Raw genomic sequence first — 26,211 nt, 5'->3', positions numbered from 1 at the left:
GGATTGGATCCTGCCGCTCTTGGCGACAACTGTGGCAGCGGCAGCGGAACCGCTGGGCAGCAAGCGTACGGGATGGCTTTTTTCTTTAGTGGTACGTACGAGATGGTTAGGGCAGGCGAGAACATATCCTGTACTCCTGATCATAGAGTACTCCGGCTGCACCGAGTGCTGCCCAACTGTTAGATAAAATCTAAGGTACAAGATGGAATGCGGAGGACTAATCTTGTCAAATGTGCAGAAAGCACCCCATATATGTATAGGATGACCAACGTGGTATGCACTATCTTCAGAAGCTGTGCCACCCCAGTTTTGGAACAGAATGAACAGAGACATCATGTACTTTTGTAGCTTGTTGTCTCACGTTGCTGCATTCATCCAACACGTATAAATACGACAACAACTCTATGGTACAGAGTGAATCATGAATTTTCCAAGATGGAAAACATACATATATTTTTTACATAATGAAAGTAAAGCTAATTCTAAGAAAATAAAGAATTAGTAAGTCCATGAATCAAGATTTGGATTCATAAATCCTGTACCAAATATGCAAAGACCAGACCATCGGGTGTATTAACCACCTTTCTCAACTTAGAAGGCAACACATCAACAACCATCTCAACATTTCATAGCTCATAGTAGGAAGGTTTGAATGCTTTGTGAACGACAATCATGACAAAACACATTAATCTACATGCACACAGCTAGAGTTGCTGTCCAACCGTTACAAAGCAATGTATAGAAGATTAGTAGATACACATATATTGCGCCAACAAATTCAGCATGGTGTACTTGAACTAGGTCCATATATCACATTAATGAACACATCTTTCATCCATTATTTAACGCAAAGTAAAAGTGTCCGCTCCCATGGGTGGGCTGTGCTGGAAAATAATAAACAAGTAAAAGTCAAAGGTTTGCAAACATACTCAACATGTTTTAATCTATGAGGAGCAATTACAATACAGTAAAACGGAGCTAGCTACATCCATCCACAGCGATTTGACGTTGTCAACCATGGGATCTCACGTATGAACGCATCAGATTAATTGATCGTCCCGCCGCACGCACCATGGTCGTTTTAACCAGTTTCCCCGCGCATCGTCGTTGGCCCAACGTGCCCGGGCCACTGCTCCGGAGGATGAGCTGGGTGCTCTCTGATCAATTGGGATAATAGGTAGTTAGCTAGGCCTTAATTCTAGCCCACCGTACGGCTCACCTCCCATACGTTTTTCTCAAAAAAAAACCCTCCCATACATACCTCCCTATGTAAAAAAAGTCACCTCCACAGCAATCCCCTCCAGCCGCACGCACTCCGCCTTCACGAGCGGTCGTACAACAGAAGTACTATGCCATCACGTGATTAGGAAAACCAAAAAAAAAAATCTTCAAGTTCTCTTCAGAAAATGAAGCAGCAGTAGCATTTGAGAAGATAAACGATGATATGTAAAATACAACTTCATGGCATCCGTACATAAAACACAAGCCAAGTCTTGCACGGTAATATGCAACCCTTAGTGCGAATATTTTTCTTATGCTAACTTTTGTTGTAAATATATAATGATTTCATCTGCTTGATGGAAGAAACTAATTTACAATGTTCCAAACAACGGACAATATGATGCTACTGTCAAGATGAGTAAGGTGCTTATTCAATATCATTTCTTCTTTTCCTAAAAAAGATTAAATTTATTTTGTTTGGAATATGTAATGTTAAATTAAGCTCTTGACATGTGCCCGATTTCATACACTTGCGTGGCAACCAATGCACATTTTAAGTTCAATATTATGCCCAGTACCATAGTGGGAAGCAAATCTATATGTGCAGTTTCACTTAGAATTATACTTGAGTTAAAATGTAAAATCCAGTATTCTAGGTCATTGGTGTACTTGACGCTACAACTGCATAATTTTCACTCACCGTCGATCTTTTAAATGTTTTCCTTAATCTGTCTTATATTTTATGGGTTTGCGAAAGATTTGTAAAATATCATGTGGAATTTCTTGTTCAAAGATATTTGATGATTATTTGATCTGGCCCCTTCTATATATGCGTGTACCCAAATTTTGGTATTCAAATATACTGTAGTTTATGCTAAAAATTGAGGCGCTCAATTCAAATCTAAATTAAATACTTCTATTTCTTTCATAAATGGTCATATTATCACTAAGATGGGCGGGTGCGGCAACGCGCACCGTGATGTTCTAGTATATATATACCCCTATCATGTTCGCCTCGTTAAGTAGAACAATATGCTGATGTTGAACCTTCTTGGACGCTACTTGCTCTGCAAACAAGAAGAAAATCACATTATGAAAACATGTTCGCTTCGTTAAGTAGAACAATATGCTGTAACAATCTTCATCATGTATGTCGAATCTCGTTTGGACCTAGCAATGTTGTTTGAGCTTAAGTCAAGTGACACACACAGATGAACATGAGTAATATAACAAAGAAATACCATGGAAAAATTGTTAGCATCATCTTATAGTCCCATCGTTGTAGTTGACCCGACACTTGGAGCAATACTAGTCATTGACTCCATCATTCCCTGCTCGACGCAGCAGTGCACCTAGTTAGCATGTCAATGAGGTCCAAAAAGTAAGCCACAGGCTAAAGTAGTGAAGAAAGAAAATGTCTAATGCAACATTTAGATGTACTAAAGAAAAAGAGAGTTATGAAAATAATGCTAATAAAGAACATTCTTGAGTACAACGGCATATATTTCCTCGCACGAGTTCTTTGCCCACTTCCATGGAACCAACGACAGTACACCCACTAATCCATCTCATGGGCTGCTTAATTTGCTGCTCCTAGTTAATTAAGTGAAGATTCATTGCTTACATGCCGGTTACTAACTCCATCCGTGGTGAGAGAGAGAGAGAGAGTAGCAAAGGATGAAATGAAATTAACTGTCGTATGATTGCTTGCATCCACTTATTTCACCCATACATAGGATTAGGATGAACATGCAGAAAATGAAAGGCATCTGAACCAAAACTTGCAGAAATATGGACGTTCTGCTGCATCTAGCTTGTCTTTTATTATTGTTTCCTTACCTTCTAATGAAAACTGTCTTGCTTATCCATACCCGCCATTTTTCTCTCTTGGTTATGTCGGCATGATTGATTCTACAATATAACCAACGATTCAATCACATCCAGATGATCTGACTAGATGTGCATCAATTTGCTACTATTAACCTCCATTAATTTGTACAAGTTCTAGGTGCTTCATCCACATCACACACAAAACTAAATGCTCTAAGTTGCTGACATTTTACTTTGAACTCAGTTTAAAATTACTTCAAACTCATCTCAGGCCATAAGTTGCAGACATTTTTCTATTTGTAATTACTCGAATATGTTATATGCAGTCTAAGCAAAATACAGCAAGTTATTTTAGTGGTTATTGCCTGCGCCCTGATACAGAGAGAGATCACCACATTTTACTCAAATAAGATTAGCTACATCTAACACAACCAGAATAAAGGGGGTGATGAATTAGAACCAAAATACACAAATAAAAACACAGGTATGTAACTTCCAAAAGGATACCTGAAGGTTGGAGTTCTCTTCTCCGGCGTCGGCGGATGGCGGATCTAGCCGCCGTCGGATGGCGGAGGTAGGTACCGGGTGTGGTGACGGGGTGGCACGGAGGAGGAGAATGGAGTTGCGAGGATGGGGCGGCCTCTCCGTTGTACGCCGGACCACGGCGAGGTCGCAGCGCAGCAGCCGGTGAGGTCGCAGCTCAGCACACGGCGAGGTCAACCGCCGGAGCCCTGTATCCCTATCTGTTCCTGTTCTCTGTTCCGGTTCGCTCAAACTTGGGGCAGCACACCTATTCTGTACTTAGCTGAGGTGATTTCTGCAAAAACTGGAGGGTGGGGCGTTCGGCTTCCATCCCCTCCCTTCATTCTGTACCCAACGTTCGAGATGTGCACGGTGCAGCCGGAGCACGGATTTCTTTGGAGCACAGGATATTTTCCCTAGGGCAGGCAGCCTGCTCGGTGGCGTGAGGCCCATGAGGCGGAAGCGGCCCAAACTGGGGAGGCAGCCCAAGCGTGGGCAGGCCCAAGGCGAGGCTGGAGCAACTCTATAGCCTTAGCCCAGGCGGGGTTGATGAGCAAGCCGATGCTAGGTAGCCCATGCCGACAAACTGGGGAGCTCTCCTATGCGGGAGCTCCTATACGGCGCCTGCAGCGCCCGTTCGTGGTCCGGGCGCCTGCAGCGTCCCGTGCTGGGCCGGCCAACCAAACGTGCAGTGCAGCGAATGCAAAAAGCCGGCCAAAAAATCGCAAAATATATTGCTGTCCACAAGATTCGAACTCACCACATCGAGTTCACGTACAGGTACCACAAGCCACACGAGCCACTCGCCATTCGTGATAAGTACTACAGGAAAATGCATAATAACAAGGGCGCAGCGCTATTTTATTGTACAAAACCATTCATGTATTGTACCATTTTTTTAATTATTAGGAAAAAAAGATCGTGATTTTGAAAAATGTCCTTCATTTTGAAAGAAAAGTTCACAAACCTGAAAAAATTTCATTGATTTTCAAAAAAAGTTCATCGATTTTGCAAGAAAAGTTCATCAAATTTGAAAAATGTTCACAGATTTTGAAAAGGAAAATAATCAATTTGAAAACTTTTCATCCAATTTGAGAAAGGTTCATCAATTTTCATAAAATGTTCAGCAATTTTGAAATACGTTTATCGAATTTTAAAAAAACTTTAATCAATTTTCAAAAAAAGTTCATCGAATTAGAAAAAAGTTCATAAAACTTGAAAAAAGTTCATCGAAAAAACGTTAATAAATTTTCAAAAAGAAGTTCATCGAATTAGGAAAAAGTTCATAAAACTTGAAAAAAGTTCATCGAATTTGAAAAGAAGTTCATTGAATTTGGAAAATAGTTCATCAAATTTTGAAAAAAACCATCAATTTTGAAAACAGGTCACCGATTTGAACAGAATTCATCAATTTTTAAAAAATTCATTGATTTTACTTTTATTATAAAATTTGAAAAATAGTTCACGGATTTTGAAAAGGGTTCATCGATTTAAAAAAATCAATTTTGAAAAAGTTCATCGATTTTGGAAACAGGTTCACCGATTTTGAGAAAAGTTCATTGATTTTGAGAAAAAATTTAATTGATTTTGAAAAAAGTTCATCGTTTTGGAGAAAAAGCTCAAAAAATTGTAAAGAGCTCATCAAATAAGTTCTCGATTTTGAAAAAGGTTCATCAATATGAAAAATAGTTCATGAGTTTCAAAAAATTCTGTTCATGGATTTGGAAAAGAAGTTCATCTATTTGAAGAAAACAATTACGAATTTGGAAAAAGAAAGTAGAAAATGATAGAGAAAAAGAGAAAACAAAATGGAAAAGGAAAAGTAAAAAAGAAAAAGAAAAAAGGAAAAAGGAAAAAGAGGGATAAAGAAATAGATGAAAACATGTATGCTAAATAGGAATTGCTCTCCTATGCAGCGCTTCAGGCGCCCGTTAACAAGTTGCCGCTCGCACCGTCGCTGGCATGGGCGGCCCACTAGCACCTCGCTCGCTCGGGAAAACAAAAACTAATGCTGAGTTCGGTCGCTCGCTTCACTGGATCGGCCGCTCGCTAGCAGCCAAGTTTTTTCTGTTCCCTTTTTCTGCGGTTGATCCGGTAGGAAAAAACCGCCCAGTCTTTCTATTTCTTACGAAATAAAATTGCGAAATAAAAAAGGATTACAGATTTAAAGAAAAAATTCATTTAATTCTTTTAAAAAGGTTCATCGATTTTGAAAAAATATTCATCGAATTTGAAAAAAAAATCAATGAATTCTGGAAAAAGTTCATTGATTCTGGAAAAAGTTCATCAATTTTGAAAAAAACTTCATCGGTTTCTAAAAACAATACATCGAATATGAAAATAAGTTCATCGGATTTGAAAAAAGTTAATCCATTCTGAAAAAAGTTTGTCGATTTTGTAAAAAGTTCATCGATTTTGAAAAAGGTCATGGAATATGAAAAAATGTCCAGCAAATTTGAAAAGTTCATTATTCTAAAAAAAAGTTCATCTACTTTTGAAAAGTTCATCAATTTTTAAAAAAAGTTCATTAGTTTTGAAAAAAAATTCATCAATCGCAAAGAAAAGTTCATTGATTTTGGAATAAAATTTCACGAATATGAAGAAAAAGCTCACGTATTTAGCAAAAAAGGAATAAAAAACGAACAAACCTGTTCCATGAAAAAAGAAAAGAAAAGAAAGAGGCAAAAAAGTTCCGCGAACTAAAAAGAGGATAAAAAGGGAAAAGAAGTGAGTAAGCACAGTCGGTTGTGATGGCCTAGTTGTTAGTTTGCTTTGCTCTGAACAGGGAGGTCTCGGGTTCAAACCTCGATGATGCACTCTTTTTTTAAGTTTCTGAGAGAAAAAAGTTAGGCGTTAGACGTGCCGGCCCAGCTACCGCGGCTGCAGGTGCTGGTTTGTAGAAACAGTAATAAGTGCAGCACGGAATAGGATTCGCCAACAAATTGTTGTTGTGTTGTTCTAAAAAAGCTGCTATAATCAAGAAGTGACAAGAAAAAAAGGAGTTGTGCAATTTGCATGAAAGGTTTATTTTTCTGATGGATCTAGTTTGTTGTGAGGGCCTTAGTGTGCCACAAGGACGACAACAGAGACAGGTTTGGAGGAGACTGGAAATGCATCGCGAGGATCATGTTCTACATGGACGTCGAGCAATACATAATGGTGTGTTGGGTTGATACGGCTTGAAGATGGAGCATGGTTGTAGTCGGGCAGTTCAGATGGGATCATACATATAAGACAGCGACCTAAACAGCGTGGCGGATCGATAGGGATGGCAGTCGAGAGTAGAAGACGGTGATGATTTCAACGGCAATGATATGGGAGTGCGATGCTGATGATGACCGACTTCTAGGTGTGAAAACAAGTGGTGCAGGCCCAAGGGCTTGTGCGCTTCGATATGGCGATGACATGTGTTTGATTCAAGAGTGTGCACACATCGGAGCTTGAATTCAATAGGCGCGAGGATGGACTAAGCATCTTCTATGGAGTCATGGTGGGGTTGAGGTGGTGTGGGTTCGCAACCCAATATACTCGACCAAGATAACTGAGGCTCGACGCGGTAATAGCGGTGGGGCGTGCGGTAAGCACGAGGACACAACCATAGACCAAGGCACTGGTGGTCAAACATATGATCACACTAAGTATGGAGATGATGCTGAAGTAGTGTTAGCGAGTACCATGTTCAAGGTGGTGACTGTGTCTAGCTATGAGATGGATGCATCTGGAAATGGATGAGAGTTGACCATGGAGAATCGACGAAAGCGGCTGAAAGTCTGAATTTTTTTACAAGCTTGGAGAGTACATTATCGTATATTTTGAGCTATTCAGTGCACATAGCAAAGTACAGCTGACAAATGCAAAAAGAGGTAGAGTGCGGTAGTTGCGAGGCATATAGAAGACTGACCAAAAAAGGGATGAGACAACTATGAATGACTCGAGATGACTTCGAGCAACAAAGATTCTTTCAAGTTCAGACAAGCAATCAACAATAGAGAGAATGTTGAGTTCAAAATTCTTACATGCGATATCTTTACTCCTACCTGGATTAGGGAAGGAGCTATCAGGATGACGATATACTATCTTTGTGTTGTCGGATGCTGACTTTATGTGTAGTGGCATTGAACGGTGATACGTCTCCAACGTATCTATAATTTTTTATTGTTTCGTGCTATTATATTATCAATCTTGGATGCTTTATATGCCTTTTTATATCATTTTTGGTAACTAACCTATTAACCCAGTGCCTAGTGTCGGTTGCTATTTTCTGCTTGTTTTTAGTTTTCTAGAAAATTTGTACCAAATGGAATCCAATCGCTACAAAATTTTTGACAATTATTTTCTGGACAAAAGAGACCCTGTAAGCTTTAGGAGGAGACTAGACGGCAAACGAGGAGACGGCAAGGCAACAGAACGCGCCCTGTGGGGTAGGCGCACCTTGTTACCTTGTGGGCCCCACATGGCTCCCTCTGACCTAATTCCACTTCTATAAATTCTTAGATATTGGGAAACCCCCAAAGAGCCACCCAAAAAAAATTTTCCTCCGCCGCAAGCTTCTGTTCTTCCGCGGCCCCATCTGGAGGCCTTTTTCGTACTGTTCCGAAGGGGGAATCGATCACGGAGGGCCTCTACATCAACCTTAGTTCCCTTCTGATGATGCGTGAGTAGTTCACCACAGACCCTACGAGTCCATAGCTAGTAGCTAGATGGCTTTGTTCTCTCTCTTTGATCTTCAATACAATGTTATCCATGATCTTCCTGGAGTTCTATCCGATGTAATCTTGTTTTACAGTGTGTTTGTTGGGATCCGATGAATTTTGGGTTTATGATCAGATTATTCATTGAAATTAACTGAGTCTTTTCTGAACTTTATTATGCATTATTATGATAACTTTGTATTTCTCTCCGATCTATCTGTTTGGTTTGGCCAACTAGATTAACTTATCTTTAGTGGGAGAGGTGCTTTGTAATGGGTTCAATCTTGCGGTGTCCTCACCTCATGACATAAGGAGTAACGAGGCACATATTTGTATTGTCGCCATTAAGGATAAAAAGATAGGGTTTATTCATATTGCTTGAGTTTACTTTGTCTACATCACGTCATCTTGCTTAAAGCATTACTCTATTTGTCATGAACTCAATACCGTAGATGCATGCTGGATAGCGGTCGATTGGTGGAGTAATAGTAGTAGATGCATGCAAGAGTCGGTCTACTTGTCACGGACGTGATGCCTATATATATATATATATGATCATTGCCATGAATAACATCATAACTATGTGCTTTTCTATCAATTGCCCAACAGTAATTTGTCTACCCACCGTATGCTATTGTTTCGAGAGAGAAGCCTCTAGTGAAAACTATGGCCCCGGGTCTACTTTAATCATATTACCAAAACCAAAAATACCTTGCTGCAATTTTATACCTTTTATTTTAATTTTTTATCTATCTACCACTGGCAGATTTAATCCTTTCAAGTAACGAGTTCAAGGGGACTGACAACCCACTTGCTCGCGTTGGGTGCAAGTATTTGCTTTTTTGTGTGTAGGTGCTGAAGACGAGGATATATGTGGTTCTCCTATTGGTTCGATAACCTTTGTTCTCACTGGGGGAAATAGAAAGATCTTGGATGTCACCTAGAGGGGGGGTGAATAGGCGCTTTAAAAAAATTACGGTTGAGGCCTGAACAAATACGGAATATACCTAGCAGTTAATTTATCAAGCACAAAACCTACAACAACTAGGCTCACCTATGTGCACCAACACCTTATGCTAAGCAAGATAAACAACTAAGTGATAGCAAGATATATAACATGAAACACTATGGCTATCACAAAGTAAAGTGCATAAGTAAAGGGCTCGTGTAAGAGATAACCGAGGCACGCGGAGATGACGATGCATCCCGAAGTTCACACCCTTGCGGATGCTAATCTCTGTTTGGAGCGGTGTTGAGGCGCAATGCTCCCCAAGAAGCCACTAGGGACACCGTAATCTCTTCACGCCCTCGCACAATGCAAGATGCCGTGATTACACTAAGGGACCATTGAGGGCGGTCACCGAACCCATACAAATGGCAACCCTTGGGGGCGGTCACCGAACCCGTACACCTTGGCAACCCTTGGGGGCGGTCACCGGAACCCGTACAAATTGCTCGGGGCAATCTCCACAACCTAATTGGAGACCCCGACGCAAGCCCGAATCTGTACACCACAATGATTGAGCTCCGAAGCAGCACCAACCGTCTAGGGCACCCAAGAGGAACAAGCTCTAGGGTACCAAGCACCCAAGAGTAATAAGCTTCTCGACTTTTCACTTCCACGTATCACCGTGGAGAAGTCAAACCGATGCAACTAATGCAATGGCAAGGGCACACGGAGTGCCCGAGTCCCCCACTCCCAAATCCCACCAAAGCAACGAAAGCTATGGAGGAAATTGAGAGGAAGAACAAGAAGGAGAACACCAAGAACTCCAAGATCTAGATCCAAGGGGTTCCCCTCACATGGAGGAGAAAGTGATTGATGGAAATGTGGATCTAGATCTCCTCTCTCTTTTCCCCCAAAAGTTAGCAAGAATCCATGGAGGGATTGAGAGATAGCAAGCTCGAAGAAGGTCAACAATGGGGGGCAAAAACGAGCTCAAAGGATAAGGTCCATTGGAGAAGAAGACCACCTTAAATAGGCACCCCCGAATCCAACCGTTATGCCCACTGGTCGTGCACAAGCGGTACTACCGCTTGGAGGAGCGGTACTACCGCTTAGCACGACCAAAACAGTCCAACGAGACAAAAACATGAACAGTAGATCTGTCAGAGAGGTAGTACCGCTTTGGGGAGCAGTACTAACGATCTACTACCGCTTAGGGAAAACAGGCAATAGAAACATGTACAAACCTTGATACTCAAGCGGTACTACCACTCGGGGGAGCAGTACTACCACTTAAAGAAAACAGGCAACAAAAACATGCACGTGGGACTTATCCCAAGCGGTAGTGGCTATGGTAGTCCACAGTGGAAGTACCATAAGCGGTACTACCGTGATACCGAGCGGTACTACCGCTTGGGGGCAATATAATTGCCCAAGTAAAACAGATCGATGCAAGAAGACCAACACTAACACTGCCATAACTCTTGCAAATGCACTCTGATTTAGGCAAACTCGAGCTTGGTAGAAAGCTGACGACAAGGGTTGTCAAATCTGTTCTCGATGTGTGAAACCTCCATTAGTGAAGATCCGGTATAAACTCCAGCAACGAAAACACAAGAGATGATGCAAACGAAATCCGTTCTTTATGAACTTGAGCTTGTCATGAAGATGACCATGAGCTCAAAAAATCACACAGAGAAAAACCAAACAAGAACCAATAAAGATGATGCATGGATGCATTGGTTTGGACTCGCTACGAACGATACGATCAAGTTACTAACTTGGGAGCCCACCCCCCTTGATAGAACGACAATCGATCATATAACCCGGTCTCCAAACTTCCACCATGAGACCGGTAAAATAGAAAACCTATCAAGGGCAAACCTTTGCCTTGCACATAGTCCACTTGAGCTAGATGATGACGATCTTGACTTCCTCAAGTTGGACCACCTTTCTTGATTGTGTTGGCTCGGTGAAGACTACTAGATTGCTCCCCCATACTCCACTATGGGTGAACCACTCTTCGGCACATCTTTACAAGTCCATTGTCACCACAATGGACGGCAAGCTTCAAGCATGATCTCTTCGTGATGCTCCACTAACTTGCACACCGCAATCTTGATGACGATCACCACTTGATGTCATCCTCCATGGGTTGTATTGAAGGAAATATGCTCTAGAGGCAATAATAAAGTTTTTATTTTATATTTCCTTATTCATGATAAAGGTTTATTGTTCATGCTAGAATTGTATTGATCGGTAATCTAAATACATGTGTGAATACATAAACAAACACGGTGTCCCTAGGGAGCCTCTACTTGACTAGCTCGTTGATCAAAGATGGTTAAGGTTTCCTAACCATGGACATGAGTTGTCATTTGATAATGGGATCACATCATTAGGAGAATGATGTGATGGAAAAGACCCATCCGTTAGCTTAGCATTATGATCGTTCAGTTTTATTGCAATTTCTTAAGGTTTATTATTCATGCTAGAACTGTATTGAGCGGAAATCTAAATACATGTGTGAATACATAAACAAACACCGTGTCCCTAGGGAGCCTCTACTTGACTAGCTCATTGATGGTTAAGGTTTCCTAACCATGGACATGAGTTGTCATTTGATAATGGGATCACATCATTAGGAGAATGATGTGATGGAAAAGACCCATCCATTAGCTTAGCATTATGATCGTTCAGTTTTATTGCTATTGCTTTCTTCATGTCAAATACATATTCCTTTGACTATGAGATTATGCAACTCCCGGATACCGGAGGAACGCCTTGTGTGCTATCAAATGTCACAATCTAACTGGGTGATTATAAAGATGCTCTACAGGTATCTCCAAAGGTGTTTGTTGAGTTGGCATAGATCGAGATTAGGATTTGTCACTCCGAGTATCGGAGAGGTATCTCTGGGCCCTCTCGGTAATACACATCATAAGCTTGCAAGCAAACGACTAAGGAGTTACTCACAAGGTGATGTATTACAGAACGAGTAAAGAGACTTGCCGCTAACAAGATTGAACTAGGTATGAAGATACCGACGATCGAATCTCGGGCAAGTAACATACCGATGGACAAAGGGAATTGCGTATGTTGTCATAACGGTTCGACCAATAAAGATCTTCGTAGAATATGTAGGAGCCAATATGGGCATCCAAGTTCCGCTATTGGTTATTAACCGGAGAGGTGTCTCGGTCATGTCTACATAGTTCTCGAACCTGTAGGGTCCGCACGCTTAACGTTCGATGACGATATAGTATTATGAGTTATGTGATTTGGTGACCGAATGTTGTTCGGAGTCCTAGATTAGATCACGGACATGACGAGGAGTCTCAAAATGGTCGAGAGGTAAATATTGATATACAGGACGATAGTATTCGGACACCGGAAGTGTTTCGGGGCTACCGGGTACTTATCGGGTCGCCGAAAGGGGTTCCAGGCACCCCCGGCAAAAGATATGGGCCTTATGGGCCAAGAGGGGAAATGCACCAGCCACAAGGGGCTGGTGCGCCCCCCATATGGGCCGGCCAAGGAGGAGAAGGAAAGAGGGGAAGGGAAAGGAAAGAGAGGAACCGGATTACCCCTTCCTTCCCTCTCCCCCTCTCTTTCCTTCCACCTCCGACATATATGGCAGGGGGCGTGCGGCTAGGGAGGAGCCCAAGTAGGATTCGGTCCTACGTGGGGGGGGGCGCCTAGCACATCCCAGACAATTGTTTAGCCGTGTGTGGCGCCCCCTCCACTGTTTACACCCCCGGTCATATTTTCGTAGTGCTTATGTGAAGCCCTGCGAGGATCACTTCACCGTCACCACGCCGTCATGCTGACGGAACTCATCTACTACCTCGACGTCTTGTTGGATCAAGAAGGCGAGGGACGTCACCGAGCTGAACGTGTGCATAACGCGGAGGTGCCGTGGTTTGGTACTTGATCGGTTGAAGCGCGAAGAAGTTTGACTACATCAACCGCGCTGAGAAACGCTTCTGCTTACGGTCTACGAGGGTACATAGACACACTCTCCCCCTCATTGCTATGCATCTCGATGGATAGATCATTGCGTGTGCGTAGAAATTTTTGTTTTCCATGCAATGATTTTCAAAAGTGGTATCAGAGCCAGGTCTATGCGTAGATGATATGCACGAGTAGAACAGAAAGAGTTGTGGGCGGTGATACGTCTCCAACGTATCTATAATTTTTGATTGTTCCATGCTATTATATTATCATTCTTGGATGTTTTACAATCATTTTATAGTCATTTTATATCATTTTTTGGTACTAACCATTGACATAGTGCCAAGTGCCAGTTGCTTTTTTCTACATGTTTCTTCGCGCTCACAAAAATAATTTTGGTTTTTAATAGAAGCGTGATAAAATACCAATTCTTTTTGCAGAAGATTAATATACATATTTCTCAGGTCTACCTAATTTTTCAAGATTTTTGGAGTTTCAAAAGTATTCGAAATATCCAGATTGCTACAGACTGTTCTGTTTTTGACAGATTCTGTTTTCTTTGCGTTGTGTGCTTGTTTGGATGATTCTATGGTTTTCTTTGAAGAGTTTTTGCCATAGAAAAGTTGGAATACATTATATATAATGCAAGAATAAAATATTAATGGGTTACAACAGTACTTATAGTAGTGATTTGCTTTCTTATACTAACGGACCTCACGAAGGTTTTGTTGAGTTTTTTGTGATTGAAGTTTTCAAGTTTTGGGTGATGTTACGATGGATGAAGGAATAAGGAGTAAGAAGATCCTAAGCTTGGGGATGCCCATGGCATCCCAAGCTATTATCCAAAGAGAATCAAGCAACTACGCTTGGGGATGCCCGAGTGGCATCCCCTCTTTCTTCTAACGACCATCGGTATTTTACTCGAAGCTATATTTTTATTCGTCACATACTATGAGTTTTGCTTGGAGCGTCTTGTATGATATGAGTCTTTGCTTGCTTTTCCTTTTGTTTTAAGTCTTGATTCCTTTCTGGACACACCTATTTGAGAGAGCCAAAATTATGCCAAGACTTGTTAAAATTGCTCTCTATGCTTCACTTAAATTTTTATGAGCTATGGAATTGCTCAAGTGCTTCACTTATATATTTTTGAGCACGGTGTGCTTCAGTATTTTTGAAGAAATGCTCTCTTGCTTCACTTAGATTTATTTGAGAGTTAGTAAAATTTTCAAGAAATTCTCTCTTGTTTCACTTAAACTAATTTGAGAGAAAGAAATATTATGCTCATGATCTTCACTTATATTTGTTTGAGCTTATCAAAAGCAACACATGAAAATTAGTTCCAAAGTGATAGATACCCAATAAGGATATAATAAAAAATTTCATGAAGATCATTGGACAAAATAAACTTGATTCCTTGTAATAGTTTTGAGATATGATGATGTGATATGTGAGTCATGTTGATGAGTAATTATGCTTTAGTAAGAATATTGGTGTTAAGGTTTGTGATTCCCTATGAAATCACGAAAGTCAATAGTCATGCAATGAAATCACATCCTACTTGTGGTGCATTATTCGGTGTTAATTATGCTTAATGATCACTTATGAGATTATTCGTTTCTTGGTTGGTCGCTTCTCAATCTTTTGCTAGCCTTCATTTTGCACTAAGTATGATCACTACTTGTGCATCCAAAATCATTTAACCCAGGTTTGCCACATGAGTCCACTATACCTACCTATATGCGGTATTCTTTTGCCGTTCTAAGCAAATTTTTATGTGTCATCTCTAATTTTCAAAATAAATTTCTCTTTTGTGTGCTCGTACAGCTCGCGAGGCGGTGAGGGGTGGCCAATATTTTCCATGCTAGATGTGTTATTCTCACGATGAGTGTTTATTCACTTGTCATTGCATGAGAGTAAGGCAAAGGTATTAGGGATGCCCAGTCCCGAAATGAAAAATGAATTTATTTTATGTTGTCAAATAATAAATTCCTTGGGAAGTGTTGGTATGGAGGGCACCGTGGATATGGTTACCATGGAAAGTGAAAGTATGGTGGAAAAAGGAATAAACTTTATTTTCTGTTTGGGAACCGCCTATGATATATCTAGCATGGAAAGTGTTGGGAGCTCTAAGTCATTTTTGTTGGTGGGAAAAGTATGCCTCTCAAAAGCTTTTTACCTCTCAATTTTTGCTTTGAGCTCTAGCACCTCTACAAATCCCTACTTCCCTCCGCGAAGGGCCTGTCTTTTACTTTATGCAATTTTTATTTTTAATTTGAGTCTCCATCTTCTCTTATAAAGCACCACTAGGGGGCACTATGATCGTACTTGAGCATTGGGTGTAGCTAATATGCGAATGTGTTTCATGACTGGATCAATGATTGAGCATGATGGGCTAGGGATAACTTATTTTAGCATTGATATTTTGGAAGACATGGTTGCTTGTTGACATGCTTGAGTATTTAAATCTCATGTCAAAACTAGGCTATTGATTTGAACCATATAAAAGTCCAAATGTCCATGCTATAAAGAAAAGAATATGAGATGAGCATGTTAGGCAGCATTCCACATCAAAAATTCTGTTTTTATCATTTACCTACTCGAGGACGGGCAGGAATTAAGCTTGGGGATGCTGATACGTCTCCAACGTATCTATAATTTTTGATTGTTCCATGCTGTTATATTATCATTCTTGGATGTTTTACAATCATTTTATAGTCATTTTTTGGTACTAACTGTTGGGGAACGTAGTAATTTCAAAAAAAATTCCTACGCACACACAGGATCATGGTGATGGATAGCAACGAGAGGGGAGAGTGATGTCCACGTACCCTCGTAGACCGAAAGCGGAAGCGTTAGCACAACGCGGATGATATAGTCGTACGTCTTCACGATCCGACCGATCCATGTACCGAACGTACGGCACCTCCGAGTTCAGCACACGTTCAGCTCGATGACGTCCCGCGAACTCCGATCCAGTAGAGCTTCACGGGAGAGTTCCATCAGCACGACGGCGTGATGACGGTGATGATGTTGCTACCGACGCAGGGCTTCGCCTAAGCACCGCTACGATATGACTGAGGTGGAATATAGTGGAGGGGGGCACCGCACACAGCTGGAATAGATCAACAGTCAACTTGTGTGTCTAGAGGTGCCCCCTGCCCCCGTATATAAAGGAGGGAGGGAGGAGGTGGCCGGCCAAGGAGAGGCACGCCAAGAGGGGGAGTCCTACTCCCACTAGGAGTAGGACTCCTCCTTTTCCTAGTAGGAGTAGGAGAGGGGGAAGGAAAGGGAGAGGAGGAGAAGGAAAGAGGGGGCCGGCCACCCTTGCCCTAAACCAATTCGTCTTGGGCCTTGGGGGGGCGCGCCCCACACTCCCCTTGCTGCCCTCTATTTCCACTAAGGCCCATGTAGGCCCATTAAGCCCCCCCAGGGGGGGGGTCCGGTAACCCCCGGTACTCCGGTATTTATCCGGTAACCCCCGGAACCCTTCCGGTGTCCGAATATAACCTTCCAATATATCAATCTTTATGTCTCAACCATTTCGAGACTCCTCGTCATGTCCGTGATCACATCTGGGACTCCGAACTATCTTCGGTACATCAAAACACATAAACTCATAATACCGATCGTCACCGAACTTTAAGCGTGCGGACCCTACGGGTTCGAGAACTATGTAGACATGACCGAGACACGTCTCCGGTGAATAACCAATAGCGGAACCTGGATGCTCATATTGGCTCCCACATATTCTACGAAGATCTTTATCGGTCAAACCGCATAACAACATACGTTGTTCCCTTTGTCATCGGTATGTTACTTGCCCGAGATTCGATCGTCGGTATCTCAATACCTAGTTCAACCTTGTTACCGGCAAGTCTCTTTACTCGTTCCGTAATGCATCATCCTGCAACTAACTCATTAGTCACATTGCTTGCAAGGCTTATAGTGATGTGCATTACCGAGAGGGCCCAGAGATACCTCTCCGACAATTGGAGTGACAAATCCTAATCTCGAAATACGCCAACTCAACAAGTACCTTCGGAGACACCTATAGAGCACCTTTATAATCACCGAGTTACGTTGTGATGTTTGGTAGCACACAAAGTCTTCCTCTGGTAAACGGGAGTTGCATAATCTCATAGTCATAGGAACATGTATAAGTCATGAAGAAAGCAATAGCAACATACTAAACGATCAAGTGCTAAGCTAACAGAATGGGTCAAGTCAATCACATCATTGTCTAATGATGTGATCCCGTTAATCAAATGACAACTCATGTCTATGGCTAGGAAACTTAACCATCTTTGATTCAACGAGCTAGTCAAGTAGAGGCATACTAGTGACACATTGTTTTGTCTATGTATTCACACATGTATTAAGTTTCCGGTTAATACAATTCTAGCATGAATAATAAACATTTATCATGAAATAAGGAAATAAATAATAACTTTATTATTGCCTCTAGGGCATATTTCCTTCAGTCTCCCACTTGCACTAGAGTCAATAATCTAGTTCACATTGCCATGTGATTTAACATCAATAGTTTACATCTTTATGTGGTTAACACCCAAAGGGTTTACTAGAGACAGTAATCTAGTTCACATCGCTATGTGATTAACACCCAAAGAGTACTAAGGTGTGATCATGTTTTGCTTGTGAGATAATTTTAGTCAACGGGTCTGTCACATTCAGATCCGTAAGTATTTTGCAAATTTCTATGTCTACAATGCTCTGCATGGAGCTACTCTAGCTAATAGCTCCCACTTTCAATATGTATCTAGATCGAGACTTAGAGTCATCCAGATCGGTGTCAAAGCTTGTATCGATGTAACTCTTTACGACGAGCTCTTTATCACCTCCATAACCGCTGTCCAGAGTGATCTACTCCTAGATCACTACTGTACCCTCTTGCCAAACTCTTGGTGAGGTACACAATAGGTCTGGTACACAGCATAGCATACTTTATAGAACCTATGACTGAGGCATAGGGAATGACTTTTCATTCTCTTTCTATTTTCTGCCGTGGTCGGACTTTGAGTCTTACTCAATTTCACACCTTGTAACACAGGCAAGAACTCTTTCTTTGACTGTTCCATTTTGAACTACTTCAAAATCTTGTCAAGGTATGTGATGACCCACAAGTATAGGGGATCTATCGTAGTCCTTTCGATAAGTAAGAGTGTCGAACCCAACAAGGAGCAGAAGGAAATGATAAGCGGTTTTCAAGAAGGTATTCTCTGCAAGCACTGAAATTATAGGTAACAAATAGTTTTGTCATAAGATAATTTGTAACGGGTAACAAGTAACAAAAGTAAATAAAGTGCAGCAAGATGGCCCAATCCTTTTTATAGCAAAGGACAAGCCTGGACAAACTCTTATATAGAGAAAAGCGCTCCCGAGGACACATGGGAATTATCGCAAGCTAGTTTTCATCACGTTCATATGATTCGCGTTCGGTACTTTGATAATTTGATATGTGGGTGGACCGGTGCTTGGGTGCTATCCTTACTTGGACAAACATCCCACTTATGATTAACTCCTATTGCAAGTATCCGCAACTACAAAAGAAGTATTAAGGTAAACCTAACCATAGCATGCAACATATGGATCCAAATCAGCCCCTTACGAAGCAACACATAAACTAGGGTTTAAGCTTCTGTCACTCTGGCAACCCATCATCTACTTATTACTTCCCAATGCCTTCCTCTAGGCCCAAATAATGGTGAAGTGTCATGCAGTCGACGTTCACATAACACCACTAGAGGAGAGATAACATACATCTCATCAAAATATCGAATGAATACCAAATTCACATGACTACTAATAGCAAGACTTCTCCCATGTCCTCAGGAACAAACGTAACTACTCACAAAGCATATTCATGTTCATAATCAAAGGGATATTAATATGCATAATATATCTGAACATATGATCTTCCACCAAATAAACCAACTAGCATCAACTACAATGAGTAATCAACACTACTAGCAACCTACAAGTACCAATCCCAGACTATGAGACAAAGATTGGATACAAGAGATGAACTAGGGTTTTAGAGGAGATGGTGCTGGTGAAGATGTTGATGGAGATTGGCCCCCTCCCGATGAGAGGAGCGTTGGTGATGACGATGGCGATGATTTCCCCCTCCCGGAGGGAAGTGTCCCTGGCAGAACAGCTCCGCCAGAGCCCTAGATTGGTTCCGCCAAGGTTCCGCCTCGTGGCGGCGGAGTCTCGTCCTGAAAGCTTGCTTATGATTTTTTTCTCGGACGAAAGACTTCATATAGCAGAAGATGGGCACCGGAGGGCCACCAGGGGGCCCACGAGGCAGGGGCGCGCCCCCCACCCTCGTGGCCAGGGTGTGGGCCCCCTCTGGTATTTTCTTCGCTCAGTATTTTTTATTATTTCCAAAAATAACTTCCGTGGAGTTTCAGGACTTTTGGAGTTGTGCAGAATAGGTCTCTAATATTTGCTCCTTTTCCAGCCCAGAATTCTAGCTGCCGGCATTCTCCCTCTTTATGTAAACCTTATAAAATAAGAGAGAATAGGCATAAGTATTGTGACATAATGTGCAATAACAGCCCATAATGCAATAAATATCGATATAAAAGCATGATGCAAAATGGACGTATCAACTCCCCCAAGCTTAGACCTTGCTTGTCCTCAAGCGGAAGCCGATAATGATAAATATGTCCACATGTTTAGAGATAGATGTTGTAACGCCCACGATGCGGCTATATCTCCCACGTGTCGAGGCATGACTTAGAGGCATAACCGCTAGTGGTTTTGTCGCAAGAAGGGTCATCTTCACACAATCCCATGTAATGAACAAGAATGGGATAAAGAGTTGGCTTACAATTGCCACTTCACACAATACATAAATATAATTCATACATCATCCAAAATACACACATAGACCGACTACGGTCAAAATCCAAATGGAAATAAGATAACCCCAAATGCTAGATCCCCGATCGTCCCAACTGGGCTCCACTACTGATCATCAGGAAAAGACACATAGTAACGACCACGTTCCTCATCGAACTCCCACTTGAGATCGATCCCATCATCTGCACTGGCATCATCGACACCTGCAACTGTTTTGGTAGAATCTGTGAGTCACGAGGACTCAGCAATCTCACACCCGCGAGATCAAGACTATTTAAGCTTATAGGAAAGGATGGTGTAAAGAGGTGGAGCTGCAGCGGCAATAAGCATATATGGTGGCTAACATACGCAAAAGAGAGCGAGAAGAGAAGCAACGGAACGGTCGTCATCTAGCAATGACCAAGAAGTGATCCTGAACTCCTACTTACGTCATTCATAACTCAAACCGTGTTCACTTCCCGGACTCCGCCCAGAAGAGACCATCACGGCTACACACGCAGTTGATGTATTTTAACTGGGTCAAGTGACAAGTTCTCTACAACCGGACATTAACAAATTCCCATCTGCCTCATAACCGCGGGCACGGCTTTCGAAAGATAATACCCTGCAGGGGTGTCCCAACTTAGCCCATCATAAGCTCTCACGGTCAACGAAGGATAAACCTTCTCCCGGAAAGACCCGATCAGTCTCGGAATCCCGGTTTACAAGACATTTCGACAATGGTAAAACAAGACTAGCAAAGCCGCCCGAATGTGCCGACAAATCCCGATAGGAGCTGCACATATCTCGTTCTCAGGGCACACCGGATGAACACTACGTACCACTAAAACCAATCCTCGAGTTTCCCCAAGGTGGCGCTGCAAGTGGCTCTAGTTTGGACCAGCACTCAGAGGAACACTGGCCCGGGGGTTTAAATAAAGATGACCCTCGGGCTCGCGAAAACCCGGGGAAAAAAGGCTTAGGCAGCAAATGGTAAAACCAAGGTTGGGCCTTGCTGGAGGAGTTTTATTCAAGGCGAACTGTCAAGGGGGTCCCATAAATCACCCAACCGCGTAAGGAACGCAAACTCAAGGAACATAATACCGGTATAACAGAAACTAGGGCGGCAAGAGTGGAACAAAACACCAGGCATAAGGCCGAGCCTTCCACCCTTTACCAAGATATATAGATGCATTAATTAAATAAGAGATATTGTGATATCCCAACATATCCATGTTCCAACATGGAACAAACTTCAACTTCACCTGCAACTAGCAACGCTATAAGAAGGGCTGAGCAAAAGCGGTAACTTAGCCAAACAACGGTTTGCTAGGAAAGGATGGTTAGAGGCTGACATGGCAATATGGGAGGCATGATATAGCAAGTGATAGGTAGCGCAGCATGGCAATAGAGCGAACAACTAGCAAAGCAAAGATAGAAGTGATTTCGAGGGGTGGTCATCTTGCCTGCAAGGTTCTCAGAGTTGTCGAAAGCTTGATCCTCGTAAGCGTACTCAACAGGTTCCTCGTTCACGAACTCGTCTCCCGGCTCTACCCAAGACAAGGACACAAGCAACGGAACCACAATCAATCACGAGAAATGCACGAGCAACATGATGCAACACATGTATGATATGCAAGATATGATATGCGGTGCGTATGCATGCCCCGGAAGGAAAATAATGAACAAGGCAGTAACTTGGCAAACCAAGCATGCCACTGGAAAGATGAGATGATTTCGGTCAAAATCGATATAAAGATCACCGGAAACGGATGCACGGTTTGCAAATGGCAAGCAAAACAAGAATGACACGAATCTGCGATTAACAGCATGATAGCACTTAGAATACATCAAGAAACTATGCTACAACACTCCAACATAGCAACAAAGCATATGAAACTAATCTACAGGAGATGCTTGACAAAAGATGAACAATGAGCTATGGCTAGATCACAACATAACAAGCTCAAACAAGCATGGAAAAAGTGCAAAAGATAGCTGGATCACAGACTTAGTGAAATTACTGGACATGGTAGAAAACAGCATCAGGTAGCAGTGTTCAGAGCACGAAAACAACATGCTACAGGAACTTAGCCTGGCAAAACAAGGCATAGCAGTATTCTACTAAAAGCATATAACAAAAGTCCCTTACTGACCATAAGCCAAAAAGGACCAGAAGATATGATGGCAACCATGTAAACATAGCAAGTTTCGTTAACAGGTTTCAGACTTGGCAGAAAACAGAGCATGGCAGAAACAATAATATGAAGGCATCTTGGTGAGCTTGATGCACTCACCACAAAGTAATTCATGACAAAACAAGCATACCTACAGCAAGATGGCATGTTTATGAAGCTATCCATGGCAAGAACAAACGCCTAGCATGCATGAAACAACTACAAAAAGCTTGGCAAAATTGAATAACACGTAAACAATCTGCCAGAAATATTTTATAGCAAAAGTAGAGCAAGATTGAGTCATGCTATGACACTCCATAATTGCAAACAAAGGCAGGAATGGATCAATTACAACAATATCTACAAAACATCCTTACTGAACATCTCCAAAATATGCATGGATCTCTCTGTAGCATCAAGTTTACATGGCAACAAAATAACAGCAGACAGACTCGGAGAAATCACTCTCTGAAATCAGAAACATTACGGAGCCTAGTTTGCATGCTTGTGCTAGTCACCACAGAGATCAAAAAAATACATGGCATAAACCCTTGTAAAGATGGCATGGCATACAACAAAACATATGTAGAGCTCATGCCCATAAGATGCACAGATTAAATGATACAAAAATGACAAATCTCCAAGTTCTGCTAAGAACCAGCAGATAACAGCAACTAGCACTCTTGCAACAGAGATTTGGGCATCAAGATGGCCTTTAATGAACATGGTTCAATTGAATAAAATGTATAGCATCATGAGACGAACAATTTGACATATTACACGCGTGAAACGGAGCTACATGCAGAGAGTTATGATGCTGTGAAAAGGTGCACATGTTGTCAAAATCATATGACAGGAAATTCGGGGGGGGGGGTCTCGGGTCAACCTCTGGCGTTGACCAGATCGAGATCGAGGGAGCTCGGGCTCCAGAGCGGCGGCGCGGGCGGCTCGCCGGAGAGGACGGGCGGTGGGAGAGGGCCGGCGGCCGACGACGGAGGGGAGGAGGCGACGGCGGCGGCGGCGGAGGAGGGCGGCGCCGGCCGGAGGAGGCCGCGGCGGCGGGTGGCGGCGGGGCGGTGCGGTGGCCGGCGACGAGGCGGCGGGGCCGCGAACGACGCGGAGATGGCGGCGGCCTCGGGAGGCAGACGGCGGCGGGGCGCGGGCTCGCGCGGGCCCTCCCTGGGCTCCGCGGGCCGGCGCGGTACGGGCGGCGGCGGACGCTGACGTGGCGGTGGCGGGGTTTTCTTCCGGCCGGAGGCGGACACGTCCGGCGCGGCGCGAGGGGAGCGGGTTAGGGTTTGATCTGCGTGCGTTTTTTCGGGAGAGATGCATATTTATAGGTAGAGGGAGCTAGGAGGCTCCAAATGAGGTGCGGTTTTCGCCCACACGATCGTGATCGAACGACCTACAGCATGGAAGAGAGTTTGGTGGGTTTTGGGCTGGTTTTAAGGGGTTTTTTGCTAGAACACACAAATGGACTTTGCGGATGCCCGGTTAACCGTTGGAGTACCAAACGACCTCCAAATGGAACGAAACTTGACCGGTGGTCTACCGGTGGTATACCAAGGCCACTTGACAAGCCTCGGTCCATTCCGAGAATGTTTGACACCCGCTCACGAAAGAAAACAAGAGGGGTGCACCGAAGGAGATGGGAACGCCGGATTGCAAAACGGACAACGGGGAAAATGCTCGGATGCATGAGACGAACACGTATGCAAATGCAATGCACATGATGACATGATATGAAATGCATGACATGAACAAAATGCAAAACGAAAAACAAAACCCGACCACAGAGGGAATATCATAACACATAGCCGAAAATGGCAAGAGTTGGAGTTACAAATATGGAAAGTTACATCCGGGGTGTTACAGATGTGTCGATAAAATAAAATATGGACATGAGGGCATCATGATCATTCTTATAACAACAACATATATGGATATTGTCATATTATTTCTTATGATAAAGTAACAATCTATCCACAATGTCAAGTGTGAATCAGAAACTTCATTAAGACCTAACAAACTATAATCTCAGTCATTGAGGCAATTGCAATTTATCATAACATCAGAAGAGTCTATGTAAGAGCTTTTCAGCAAGTCCACATACTCAACTATCATTTAGCCTTTAACAATTGCTAACACTCACGCAATACTTGTGGTTACAGAGTTTTAATCGGACACAGAGAAAGATAGGGGCTTATAGTTTCGCCTCCCAACCTTTTACCTCAAGGGTAATGTCAACAATAATAGTTCATGCTAACTTACATCCAATTGGATATATATATATATATATATATATATATATATATATATATATATATATATATATATATATATAAAGGAAAGGTGAATATCACCATGACTCTTGCATAAGGTAGAAGATAAAAGTAAAAGATAGGCCCTTCGCAGAGGGAAGCAGAGGTTGTCATGCGCTTTCAGGGTTGGATGCACAAAATCTTAACGCGAAAGAACGTCACTTTATATTGCCACTTGTGATATGGACCTTTATTATGCAGTCCGTCGCTTTTATTTCTTCCACATCACAAGATCGTATAAAGCTTATTTCCTCCACACTAATCAATCATACATATTTAGAGAGCATTTTTTATTGCTTGCACCGATGACAACTTACTTGAAGGATCTTACTCAATCCATAGGTAGATATGGTGGACTCTCATGGCAAAACTGGGTTTAAGGATATTTGGAAGCACAAGTAGTATTTCTACTTGGTGCAAAGATTTTGGCTAGCATGAGGGAGAAAGGCAAACTCAACATGTTGGATGATCCATGACAATATACTTTATTTCAGATATAAGAAAACATAACCCATTACGTTGTGTTCCTTGTCCAACATCAACTCTTTAGCATGTCATATTTTAATGAGTGCTCACAATCATAAAAGATGTCCAAGACAGTATATTTATATGTGAAACCTCTCTTTCTTTATTACTTCCTGTTAATTGCAACGATGACCAAAACTATGTTTGTCAACTCTCAACAATTTTTAATCATCATATTCTTTATATGTGAAGTCATTACTCTCCATAAGATCAATATGATCACTTTATTTCTTTTTTATTCTTTATTTTTCTTTTATTCACTCATAATCATAGCAAGATAATCAAGCCGTTGACTCAACACTAATCTTTATTATATAGCTCACGGACTCAATTACATAGAAAGATCATAAAGCAAAACTCACAACTAGATCGTACTAAAACTTTATTCTACTAGATCAAGATATTACTAAAAGGATTGAACTAAGAAAACAGTAAACATAGAGATGTGATGGTGATACGATACCGGGGCACCTCCCCCAAGCTTGGCAGTTGCCAAGGGGAGTGCCCATACCCATGTGATTAGATCTCCTTTGCCGGTGAAGAAGGTGGAGGTGTTGTTGATGTGGGCTTGTCGTCCATCTTCCAAGGCACAGGCTCACCATCGTAGAAGGATGATCGAGTCTCCGGGATCCTCAAATCTGCAGCCAAACTCATCCTCTTGAATCTATATTCATACTCACAGTTTTGGTTTTGCAGGTCATAGATTTGGGCTTGGAGGTGCTCGATCTTCTCGTGAAGCTTGAAGATGGTTTCCCCAATGTTCTTGGCATCCAGCTTGTGGTTGTTGGTGAACTCCGCGATCATCATGTGGTTGGCGTTGAGTCCGCGTTCCACCATCCCCTGGCACTTGAAAACTTGTTGCTCCATTGCTTCGAGCCTTGTCTCCACGCTTCCTGTCCTCCTCGGTCCCTCAACATAACGAATGTGCAACAACCCATCACGCATCTCAAGGGTTTGAGGGTGTTGCAGCACTTCCGCGAGGTAGGGGTTGATGACCTTCTCGAAGAACTTCTCCTTGGGGGCGCTTGGAGACGTCATGGTGATCTAGATCTGTCAGAAAAACAGCTCGAAACGAAAACAGAGGATATTTGCGTGATACAGGAGTCAAAACCTTCGGGAGATTATATAATGAATTTTTACCGATCAAAATACGTATCATG

At 42.4% G+C, this 26,211-nt stretch overlaps 1 long non-coding RNA gene across 1 annotated transcript; it reads right to left on the bottom strand.

Moving 5' to 3' along the window:
• Nucleotides 1-789: 789 nt before the first annotated feature.
• On the bottom strand, nucleotides 790-3,825 carry LOC123493519 (uncharacterized). The gene is made up of 5 exons (XR_006662030.2): nucleotides 3,559-3,825; nucleotides 2,463-2,573; nucleotides 2,221-2,288; nucleotides 1,262-1,347; nucleotides 790-1,157 (listed from the first exon to the last, which is right to left on the bottom strand). It is a non-coding gene; the product is annotated as an uncharacterized lncRNA (long non-coding RNA).
• Nucleotides 3,826-26,211: the final 22,386 nt, after the last annotated feature.

Source organism: Aegilops tauschii, chromosome 4 (assembly GCF_002575655.3).
Source record: "Aegilops tauschii subsp. strangulata cultivar AL8/78 chromosome 4, Aet v6.0, whole genome shotgun sequence".
NCBI classification, from domain to species: Eukaryota; Viridiplantae; Streptophyta; class Magnoliopsida; order Poales; family Poaceae; genus Aegilops; species Aegilops tauschii.
This window is presented reverse-complemented; position numbering and strand designations above follow the sequence as displayed.